The following is a 10,668-nucleotide window of genomic DNA, read 5'->3' as shown; positions in this document are numbered from 1 at the left end:
AGAATCCTATATGCGGTCTCCTTTATATACGAACCACACTTTCACAAAGTTCTCCCAATAAACCGAGGTCGGCCATTCACCTTCCCGATCACAGTCGTCAAAATGTCGTTCCATTTAATGTCACTTTGCAACGTTACGACCAGATACCCCCAAATGTCGTGACTGTGTCAAGCAGGACAATATTAACACTGCATCCGAACATTACTGATTTGTTTCTACTACTCATCAGCATTAACTTACATTTTCCTACATTAACAGCCAGCTACAATTCATCACACGAACTAGAAATTTTTTTTTCTAATTCATCTTGTATCATCTTACAGTCACACTACAGGCCATTAAAATTGCTACACCAAGAAGAAATGCAGATGATAGACGGGTATTCATTGGACAAATATATTCTACTAGAACTGACATGAGATTACATTTTCACGTAATTTGGGTGCATAGATCCTGACAAATAAGTACCCAAAACAACCACCTCTGGCTTTAATAGCGGCCTTGATACGCCTGGGCATTGAGTCACACACAGCTTGGATGGCGTGTACACGTACAACTGCCCATGCAGCTTCAACACGATACCACAGTTCATCAAGAGTAGTGACTGGCATATGGTGACGAGCCAGTTGCTCGGCCATCATTGACCAGACGTTTCCAATTGGTGAGAGATTTGGAGAATGTGCCGGCGAGGGCAGCAGACGTACCTTTCCTGTATCCAGAAAAGCCCGTACAGGACCTGCAACATGCGGTCGTGCATTATCCTGCTGAAATGCAGGATTTCGCAGGGATCGAATAAAGGGTAGAGCCACGGGTCGTAACACATCTGAAATGTAACATCTACAGTTCAAAGAGCCCTCAATACGAACAAGAGGTGACCGAGACGTGTAATCAATGACACCCCATACCATCACGCCGGGTGATACGCCAGTATGGCGATGACGAATACACGCTTCCAATGTGAGTTCACCGCGATGTCGCCAAACACGGATGCAACCATCATGATGCTGTAAAAAGAACCTGGATTCATCCGAAAAAATGACGTTTCGCAATTCGTGCACCCAGGTTTGTCGTTGAGTACACCATCGCAGGAGCTCCTGTCTTTGATGCAGCCTCACGCGTAACCGCAGCCATGGTCTCCGAGCTGATAGTCCATGCTTCTGCAAATGTCGTCGAACTGTTCGTGCAGATGGTTGTTGTCTTGCAAACGTCCCCATCTGTTGACTCAGGGATCGAGACGTGGCTGCACGATCCGTTACAGCCATGTGGATAAGATGCCTGTCTCGACTGCTAAGGATACGAGGCCGTTGGGACCCAACACGGCGTTCCGTATTACCCTCCTGAAATCACCGATTCCATATTCTGCTAACAGTCACTGGATCTCTACCAACGCGAGCAGCAATGTCGCGATAAGATGAACCGCAATTGCGATAGTCTAGAATCCGACCTTTATCAAAGTGAGAAATGTGATGGTATCTATTTCTCCTCATTACACGAGGCATCACAACAACGTTTCACCAGGCAACGCCGGTTAACTGCTGTTTGTGTATGAGAAATGGTAGGAAACTTTCCTCATGTCAGCACGTTGTAGGTGTCGCCACCGGCGCCAACCTTGTGTGAATGCTCTGAAAAGCTAATCATTTGCGTATCACAGCATCTTCTTCCTGACGGCTAAATTTAGCGCGAGTAGCACGTCATCTTCGTGGTGTACCAATTTTAATGGCCAGTAGTGTATATTCGACACCTTTCGTTACCCCACGCCATGATCAGCAAGGGACAGCAGACTGCTGCCCAATCTGTCCTACAAACTAATCCGTCGCCATAACACTCCCAACCATTATCAAACTGACGAACAGACGATCTCTTGGTGCATCAGGATGTGTCTTACCAATCGATCCATTCTTTTAGTCTAGCTGTAACACGAATTTGTTTTAGATTGTGTTGGTTTCTGTTTTACTCGGAAAGTATTTGGTGGACACACTAGGCTGGCTACCTCTGAAAGCTCTGTCTGATGTACACTCCTGGAAATTGAAATAAGAACACCGTGAATTCATTGTCCCAGGAAGGGGAAACTTTATTGACACATTCCTGGGGTCAGATACATCACATGATCACACTGACAGAACCACAGGCACATAGACACAGGCAACAGAGCATGCACAATGTCGGCACTAGTACAGTGTATATCCACCTTTCGCAGCAATGCAGGCTGCTATTCTCCCATGGAGACGATCGTAGAGATGCTGGATGTAGTCCTGTGGAACGGCTTGCCATGCCATTTCCACCTGGCGCCTCAGTTGGACCAGCGTTCGTGCTGGACGTGCAGACCGCGTGAGACGACGCTTCATCCAGTCCCAAACATGCTCAATGGGGGACAGATCCGGAGATCTTGCTGGCCAGGGTAGTTGACTTACACCTTCTAGAGCACGTTGGGTGGCACGGGATACATGCGGACGTGCATTGTCCTGTTGGAACAGCAAGTACCCTTGCCGGTGTAGGAATGGTAGAACGATGGGTTCGATGACGGTTTGGATGTACCGTGCACTATTCAGTGTCCCCTCGACGATCACCAGTGGTGTACGGCCAGTGTAGGAGATCGCTCCCCACACCATGATGCCGGGTGTGGCCCTGTGTGCCTCGGTCGTATGCAGTCCTGATTGTGGCGCTCACCTGCACGGCGCCAAACACGCATACGACCATCATTGGCACCAAGACAGAAGCGACTCTCATCGCTGAAGACGACACGTCTCCATTCGTCCCTCCATTCACGCCTGTCGCGACACCACTGGAGGCGGGCTGCACGATGTTGGGGCGTGAGCGGAAGACGGCCTAACGGTGTGCGGGACCGTAGCCCAGCTTCATGGAGACGGTTGCGAATGGTCCTCGCCGATACCCCAGGAGCAACAGTGTCCCTAATTTGCTGGGAAGTGGCGGTGCGGTCCCCTACGGCACTGCGTAGGATCCTACGGTCTTGGCGTGCATCCGTGCGTCGCTGCGGTCCGGTCCCAGGTCGACGGGCACGTGCACCTTCCGCTGACCACTGGCGACAACATCGATGTACTGTGGAGACCTCACGCCCCACGTGTTGAGCAATTCGGCGGCACGTCCACCCGGCCTCCCGCATGCCCACTATACGCCCTCGCTCAAAGTCCGTCAACTGCACATACGGTTCACGTCCACGCTGTCGCGGCATGCTACCAGTGTTAAAGACTGCGATGGAGCTCCGTATGCCACGGCAAACTGGCTGACACTGACGGCGGCGGTGCACAAATGCTGCGCAGCTAGCGCCATTCGACGGCCAACACCGCGGTTCCTGGTGTGTCCGCTGTGCCGTGCGTGTGATCATTGCTTGTACAGCCCTCTCGCAGTGTCCGGAGCAAGTATGGTGTGTCTGACACACCGGTGTCAATGTGTTCTTTTTTCCATTTCCAGGAGTGTATTTGCCACGTTCTGATGCCCACCAGCGGTGATATCCAAGCTTCCAGGTGGCCACTTCTGAGACCATATACAGGTCAATGACCTGTAATCTGTCCCTGCCTCTCATGACATCCTCCTTACCCAGAGCACGCAAGCCCAACGCCAACACTCCAAGTGCTGAACTTACTCAATTTATATTTAATAGCCTCACGTGGCAACAAAATACCAGTGCGTTTGAACGGTAGCTTGGATGTCTGGGTTCAGTATGGGGAACCGGCGTGACCACAGACGGTGCGATGAAACTCGGCCAGCAGGGTGCAGATAGTTGGTGGACTGAGCGCTGAACAGGTAGCCGGCTGGTGCAGCGCAGTACAGCCGGCGTGTCACGCGAGTCGCATCCATCTCGCCGCGAGCACGGCTTTGTTCTCTCTGCAGAGCTCTCTCTCCACACACACACACACACACACACACACACAGTGGAGACAAAAGCAGAGGCACGCACAGTGGAGAGCACTCACTGCAGCAGGCTGGCAGCCGCGCGGCAGCCGGCGCGGGACTGCGCCATCCACCGCCGCTACACTATTTCATGCGGAACAGTGTTCCCGCATTAAGCTGTTGCAACTTTGTGCTACCAAAAGCGGCCGCACCCGGCCAAGAAATTTATGCTTCCGCGAATCGAGAAAGCTTGACCGGATAGGGCTCATATTTCTCGTGCCTCCTTCAACTAATAACATTGTTGCTGACCACTCTCTGAAATTTCTTCGTACCGTTAATGGGGAAACGTCCGACCCACTGTCGCTCACGGATTTCATGTGTAATCCAGTCCCACGCATTTGACTTTAACCAACTGAGCAGAAAATGTGCGCTAGAAGATTGCCCATAGGATTATGTAATTTGACCGCCTTCATAGATGACGCGGGGAAAATACGAGAACCGATTTTGTTCAACGCTGAGACCCGCACTAAGATCTGCTCAGAATCTAAATAGCTTATCCCCAATCCGGTAGCATTAGCCATTGGCATGCAAATCTGCGTGTCTTACCACTAGAGACATTTGGATGGCCATCCATTTAAGGTCTAAGAGAGGAACTTGAGCAACGTGAAAAATCAATACGGCAACATAAAACGGCCAAAAACACACGTTTTCGGTGTCGTAACTTATTCCTACATTTCCCTATGTCAAAATAATTTCGCGGTCTGAACGACAAACGTTGTATAGTGCTGCACAGCTCTTCTGTCTCTAAAGTGCTGGTGTTGGATTTCGGTGAACTGATCAAAGCACAGTGGAACAGAACAATACGCACAACTGATATAGCTACTTTTTCTAATTTTTACTGAGATATGCGTACCTACAGATGACGGCACACAAGATGTGAAAGGGCAGTGCATTGGCGTAGCTGCCATTTGTACCCAGGTGAGTCATATGAAAAGGTTTCCAGCGTGATCATGATCGCATGACGGGAATTAACAGACTTTGAACGCGGAATGATAATTGGAAAGAGACTAATTAGACATTTCGTTTCGAAAATCGTCAGGGAATTCGATATTTCGAGGTCCACAGTATCAGGAGTGTGAGGAGAATGCCAAATTTCAGGCATTACCTGTCACCACGGACAATGCCGCTGCTGACGGCCTTCACTCAATGATCGAGAGCAGCAGCATTTGCCTAGTGTTGTCAGAATCAACAGACAAGCAACACTGCGTGATATAAATGCAGAAAACAATGTGGGACGTACAACGGACGTATCCGTTAGGACAGTGAGGCGAAATTTGGCGTTAATGGGCTGTAACTGCAGAATGACGACGCGAGTTTCTTCGCTGACAACATGTCATCGACTGCAGCGCCTCTCCTGGGCTCGTGACCATTTCCGTTGGACCCTAGGCGACTGGAAAACCGTGGCCTGGTCAGATGAGTCTCGACTTCATTCGGTAAGAGTTGATGGTAGGGTTCGAGTGTGGTGCAGACCCGACGAAACACTGTACAAGGCTGTGGTGGCTCCATAATGGTCTGGGCTGTATTAAATGGAATAGATAGGTCCTCTGATCCAAATGAAACGATAATTGACTATAAATTTATATGTTCGGCTACTTGGTGACCATTTGATGCCATTCATGGACTTCCCAAACAACGATGCGACATGTCACTGGGCAACAATTGTTCGTTAATGGTTTCAAGAAGATTCAGGACCATTCGACACAATGATTTGGCCACCTACATCACCCGACAAGAATCCCATGTAACAATTATTGGGACATAATCCAGAGGTCAGTTCGTACGCAAAACCCAGCACCGGCAACACTTTCGCAATTATGGACTGTTATAGAGGCACCTACACGGCGCTTGGGAAGACATTTTGAGTCCATGTCGCGTCGAGCTGCTGACCTACTTCTCACAAAAGGAGTCCGACTCTTTGTTAGGAGGTATCTCATGGCGCTTATCACCTAAGGGTACATCACCTCAGCGTTCAAGTAGTCCGATATCTACCGCAACACTAAGTACATTCACAAACATTGATATTGGTATGTCAGTGTCATAACTTGTTCTTTGCAAAGCATATTCCGATATATGCTTGTACTTCGGTGCAGACAGTTGATTCTGTATTCTTCTATTGAATTTTGATTTCACCACTTTACTGAAGCGCTTCCCTTGACCTTAGATTACTGAGCAGCTGTGCAAGAGTATCAGATCAGTAGAAAAAGACTGTTGTTCACATAACATAGTTATTTTAAGCTGTGGAAAATATACCAGAAATCACGAGCTTGACATACGGGCTTTTCTAGTCCTACTACACCGATATTTGATTTCTTTCCGCTATCAAATTTTCTGTCTCAGATGTTGACTACGTGAACTTTAAAATGTCTCCTGTGGTAAGGAATGTAGTTTTGCACAATAATGGCTTATAAAACTGTTTTTGAGATGAGAAATTTATATTCTAAGTACATTTTCGTTTGAAAATTTTACCTGAAAAAGCAGGATGGTTATAATTAAACTTTTGTTACTGGGGCCAGGGTGCCGTAAAACTATTTAGTGTAATGATACTCAACATTGTAGGTATTATGTTCAGACTGGGCGCTGTTGGATTTTCGCTGTTAGTATTGCTAGTGCCGTGACTTGCCTTTAGATGTCTGTACAGGCACAGCGACATAGGATTGAAACATCAATGTGCGTTACAGCTGCAGACAGTCGACATGGGTCTGGACAAGGTGAGCAGGACTTTGCTCGTAAAATTGTTTTACGGAGAAAAAAAGAAAAAAGAACAACGATGCTGTTGCTGCTCCTTACGAGTATAGACGTTTGAGAGGAATACGGAGCGGTCCACTTTCCGCAAAGCGAGTTAACTGGCGATTTGGGAACTGTTCCTAGGAATGGCCGACGGCCAATGAGCCATAAATTGTTGAAGAAGTTACTGTTGCCAAGGCTGAGTATGCTGAAGGCAATGTGCGATTTTCAAGCAGTACACGAGCTGTGTCACGACAGCTGAACATTCCAGCATCCACCATTCGAAAAGTACTGCGAACAATTGTGAAATGGTATTTCTAGTGCGGTCGTGAATGTAGATAGTCGTGCCATCCAGCAACGTTTCTAAACTGGAACTTAAACGTAATAGTCAATGAACAAATGTTAATCCCTTGTGTGGAAATTAAACTGTGTTCCTCTCAGTGCTTTATTCGTTACTTCTCTTCCGCCGGCCGGAGTGGCCGAGCGGTTCTAGGCGCTATAGTCTGGAACCGCGCGACCGCTACCGTCGCAGGTTCGAATCCTGCCTCGGGCATGGATGTGTGTGATGTCCTTAGGTTAGTTAGGTTTAAATATTTCTACGTTCTAGGGGACTGATGACCTCAGACGTTATATCCCATAGTGCTCACAGCCATTTGAACCAACTTCTCTTCCGCGGATCTTTATAAATCTTCCCACAAAGACCCATTGTCTTATGATCACTCGTTTTTATGGGGGCACTCTCAAGTAGCGAATTACTCACCCTGTAGGTAAATGGAGTTTCACGTCATCATGTCTGCAAAGAAAATTACGATGAATAAATCTATTACTGAACGGAAGCTAAAAGCATTTACGAAGCAAAACTGAAGTACTTCGTTGATATTTGGAACTGATACACATCGATGCAATAAGTGTAATCCAGATCATTTAATATTCTCTGAAAAGAAGGACTCTTGTAGGTGACAAAAGTTTGAAAAGCAGATGATAAATAGTGTCAGTGACTAGAGAGAAAATAATGTTCTCTAAATTATAGAATTAAAATATTTCACTACAACTAATATGAATACAGAGAGGAACGCTAATTGGAGTCAGGCAGTGTTATTGCATCTCTGGTATCTATAGTTACAATGATCGATTGCGCTAACATACCGCAGAATCATAATTGAAACTGTTGTACTACATTAAGGCAACAGACTTTGAGTCCACATTTCCTTGCATTACCAAACTTACAAAAATCTGCTGAATTACAAAGTAATCTTTGGATAAAAGTACGATCCGGAGCTGTATAACTGTTTTAATACTACAGCGACTAGATTCATATTAGAAGAGGTTGAAAAACCAAAGGTTTATTTAGCCCCTGACCTAGGTTTCAATACTTACAAAAAAATCTTCTTCAGAAGGACTGGACCTGGTTACATTACATGGTCAGGGGCTAAATAAAAATTTGGTTTGCAACTGGCTGGCTGATTTTTTCAACCTCTTCAAATTTATACAGTTGCTGAATCGCAGCCATGTTTAAGATTCTGAGACTTAGACTACTCGGGTATATAACTTCGCCATGCCACCATGCCACATTCTCAGACGAGTTGTACACACTACGATATGGACGAATACGCCATCGGACCTCAGCGCATCCCTTTTGTTGGTGTAATTGCAGCAGAATACTGCACACGCAGCGCTCACGTGAAGAAAGTTGGAGTTTATTTGCATGCAGTTAGGAGAACGATTATTGGTAAAGTTAGAAATACACCTTTATGCCGGCAACCAGTTGTGTCGAACATCCGTCAAGCTGCCCTTAATCGAAAAGCGGCTTTCCATAACGTTCCACAACACGTTTCTAAAAACGAATGTTTTTTCACGAACACTTCCTTTCGTTTTATAGCAAACGCCTCAAATCAAGAAGACATGAATGCGAAGTCCAAATATTATGCGTTAAGTCCAGACAGGACGATCAAAGCAAGTATTAGATTATACTGCGTTAGATAGATGTTCTTTTCGTTCCAGTAGATCCTTAGTCCCCCCCGCCCCCCCCCCCCCCCCATGAACCATGGACCTTCCCGTTGGTGGGGAGGCTTGTGTGTCTCAACGACACAGATAGCCGTACCGTAGGTGCAACCACAACGGAGGGGTATCCGTTGGGAGGCCAGACAAACGTGTGGTTCCTGATGAGGTAGTTGCAGGGGCAACAGTCTGAATGATTGACTGATCTGGCCTTGTAACACTAACCAAAATGGCCTTGCTGGTCTGGTACTGCGAACGGCTGAAAGCAAGGGGAAACTACAGCCGTAATTTTTCCCGAGGGCATCCAGCTTTACTATATGGTTAATGATGATGGCGTCCTCTTGGGTAAAATATTCCGGAGGTAAAATAGTCCCCCATTCGGATCTCCGGGCGTGGACTACTCAAGAGGACGTCGTGGTGGTGGTGGTGGTGGTTAGTGTTTAACGTCCCGTCGACAACGAGGTCATTAGAGACGGAGCGCAAGCTCGGGTTAGGGAAGGATTGGGAAGGAAATCGGCCGTGCCCTTTAAAAGGAACCATCGCGGCATTTGCCTGAAACGATTTAGGGAAATCACGGAAAACCTAAATCAGGACGGCCGGAGACGGGATTGAACCGTCGGAGGACGTCGTTATCAGGAGAAAGAAAACTGGCATTCTACGTATCGGAGCGTGGAATGTCAGATCCCTTAATCGGGCAGGTAGGTTAGAAAATTTAAAAAGGGAAATGGATAGGTTAAAGTTAGATATAGTGGGAATTAGTGAAGTTCGGTGGCAGGAGGAACAAGACTTCTGGTCAGTTGAATACAGGGTTATAAATACGAAATCAAATAGGGGTATTGCAGGAGTAGGCTTAATGATGAATAAAAAAATGGGAGTGCGGGTAAGCTACTACGAACAGCATAGTGAACGTATTATAGTGGCCAAGATAGACACGAAGCCCATGCCTACTACAGTAGTACCAGTTTATATGCCAACTAGCTCTGCAGATGACGAAGATATTGAAGAAATGTATAATGAGATAAAAGAAATTATTCAGGTATTGAAGGGAGACGAATAGTCATGGGTGACTGGAATTCGACAGTAGGAAAAGGGAGGGAAGGAAACATAGTAGGTGGATATGGATGGGGGCTAAGAAATGAAATAGGAAGCCGCCTGATAGAATTTTGCACAGAACATAACTCAATCATAGCTAACACTTGGTTCATGCATCATAAAAGAAGGTTGTATAAATGGAAGAATCCTGGAGATACTAAAAGGTATCAGATAGATTATATAATGGTAAGGCAGAGATTTAGGAACCAGGTTTTAAATTGTAGGACATTTCCAGGGGAAGATGTGGACTCTGATCACAATCTATTGGTTATGAACTGTAGATTAAAACTGAAGAAACTGCAAAAAGGTGGGAATTTAAGGAGATGGGACCTGGATAAACTGACTAAACCAGAGGTTGTACAGAGTTGCAGGGACAGCATAAGGGAGCAATTGACAGGAATGGGGGAAAGAAATACAGTAGAAGACATATGGGTAGCTCTGAGGGATGAAGAAGTGAAGGCAGCAGAGGATCAAGTAGGTAAAAAGACGAGGGATAGTAGAAATCCTTGGGTAACAGAAGAAATATTGAATTTAATTGATGAAAGGAGAAAATATAAAAATGCAGTAAATGAAGCAGGAAAAAAGGAATAGAAACGTCTCAAAAATGAGATAGACAGGAAGTGCAAAATGGCTAAGCAAGCATAGCTCGAGGACAAATATAAGGATGTAGAGGCTTATCTCACTAGGGGTAAGATAGATACTACCTACAGGAAAATTAGAGATACCTTTTTGAGACAGGAGAGCCACTTGTGTGAATATCAAGAGCTCAGATGGAAACCCAGTTCTAAGCAAAGAGGGGAACGCAGAAAGGTGGAAGGAGTGTATAGAGGGTCTGTACAAGGGCGATGTACTTGAGGACAATATTGTGGAAATGGAAGAGGATGTAGACAAAGATGAAATGGGAGATACGATACTGCGTGAAGAGTTTGACAGAGCACTGAAAGA

The sequence above is a fragment of the Schistocerca serialis genome, chromosome 6, assembly GCF_023864345.2.
Source record: "Schistocerca serialis cubense isolate TAMUIC-IGC-003099 chromosome 6, iqSchSeri2.2, whole genome shotgun sequence".
NCBI classification, from domain to species: Eukaryota; Metazoa; Arthropoda; class Insecta; order Orthoptera; family Acrididae; genus Schistocerca; species Schistocerca serialis.
The sequence above is the reverse complement of the archived record's forward strand: the minus strand, read 5'-3'. Positions refer to the sequence as shown.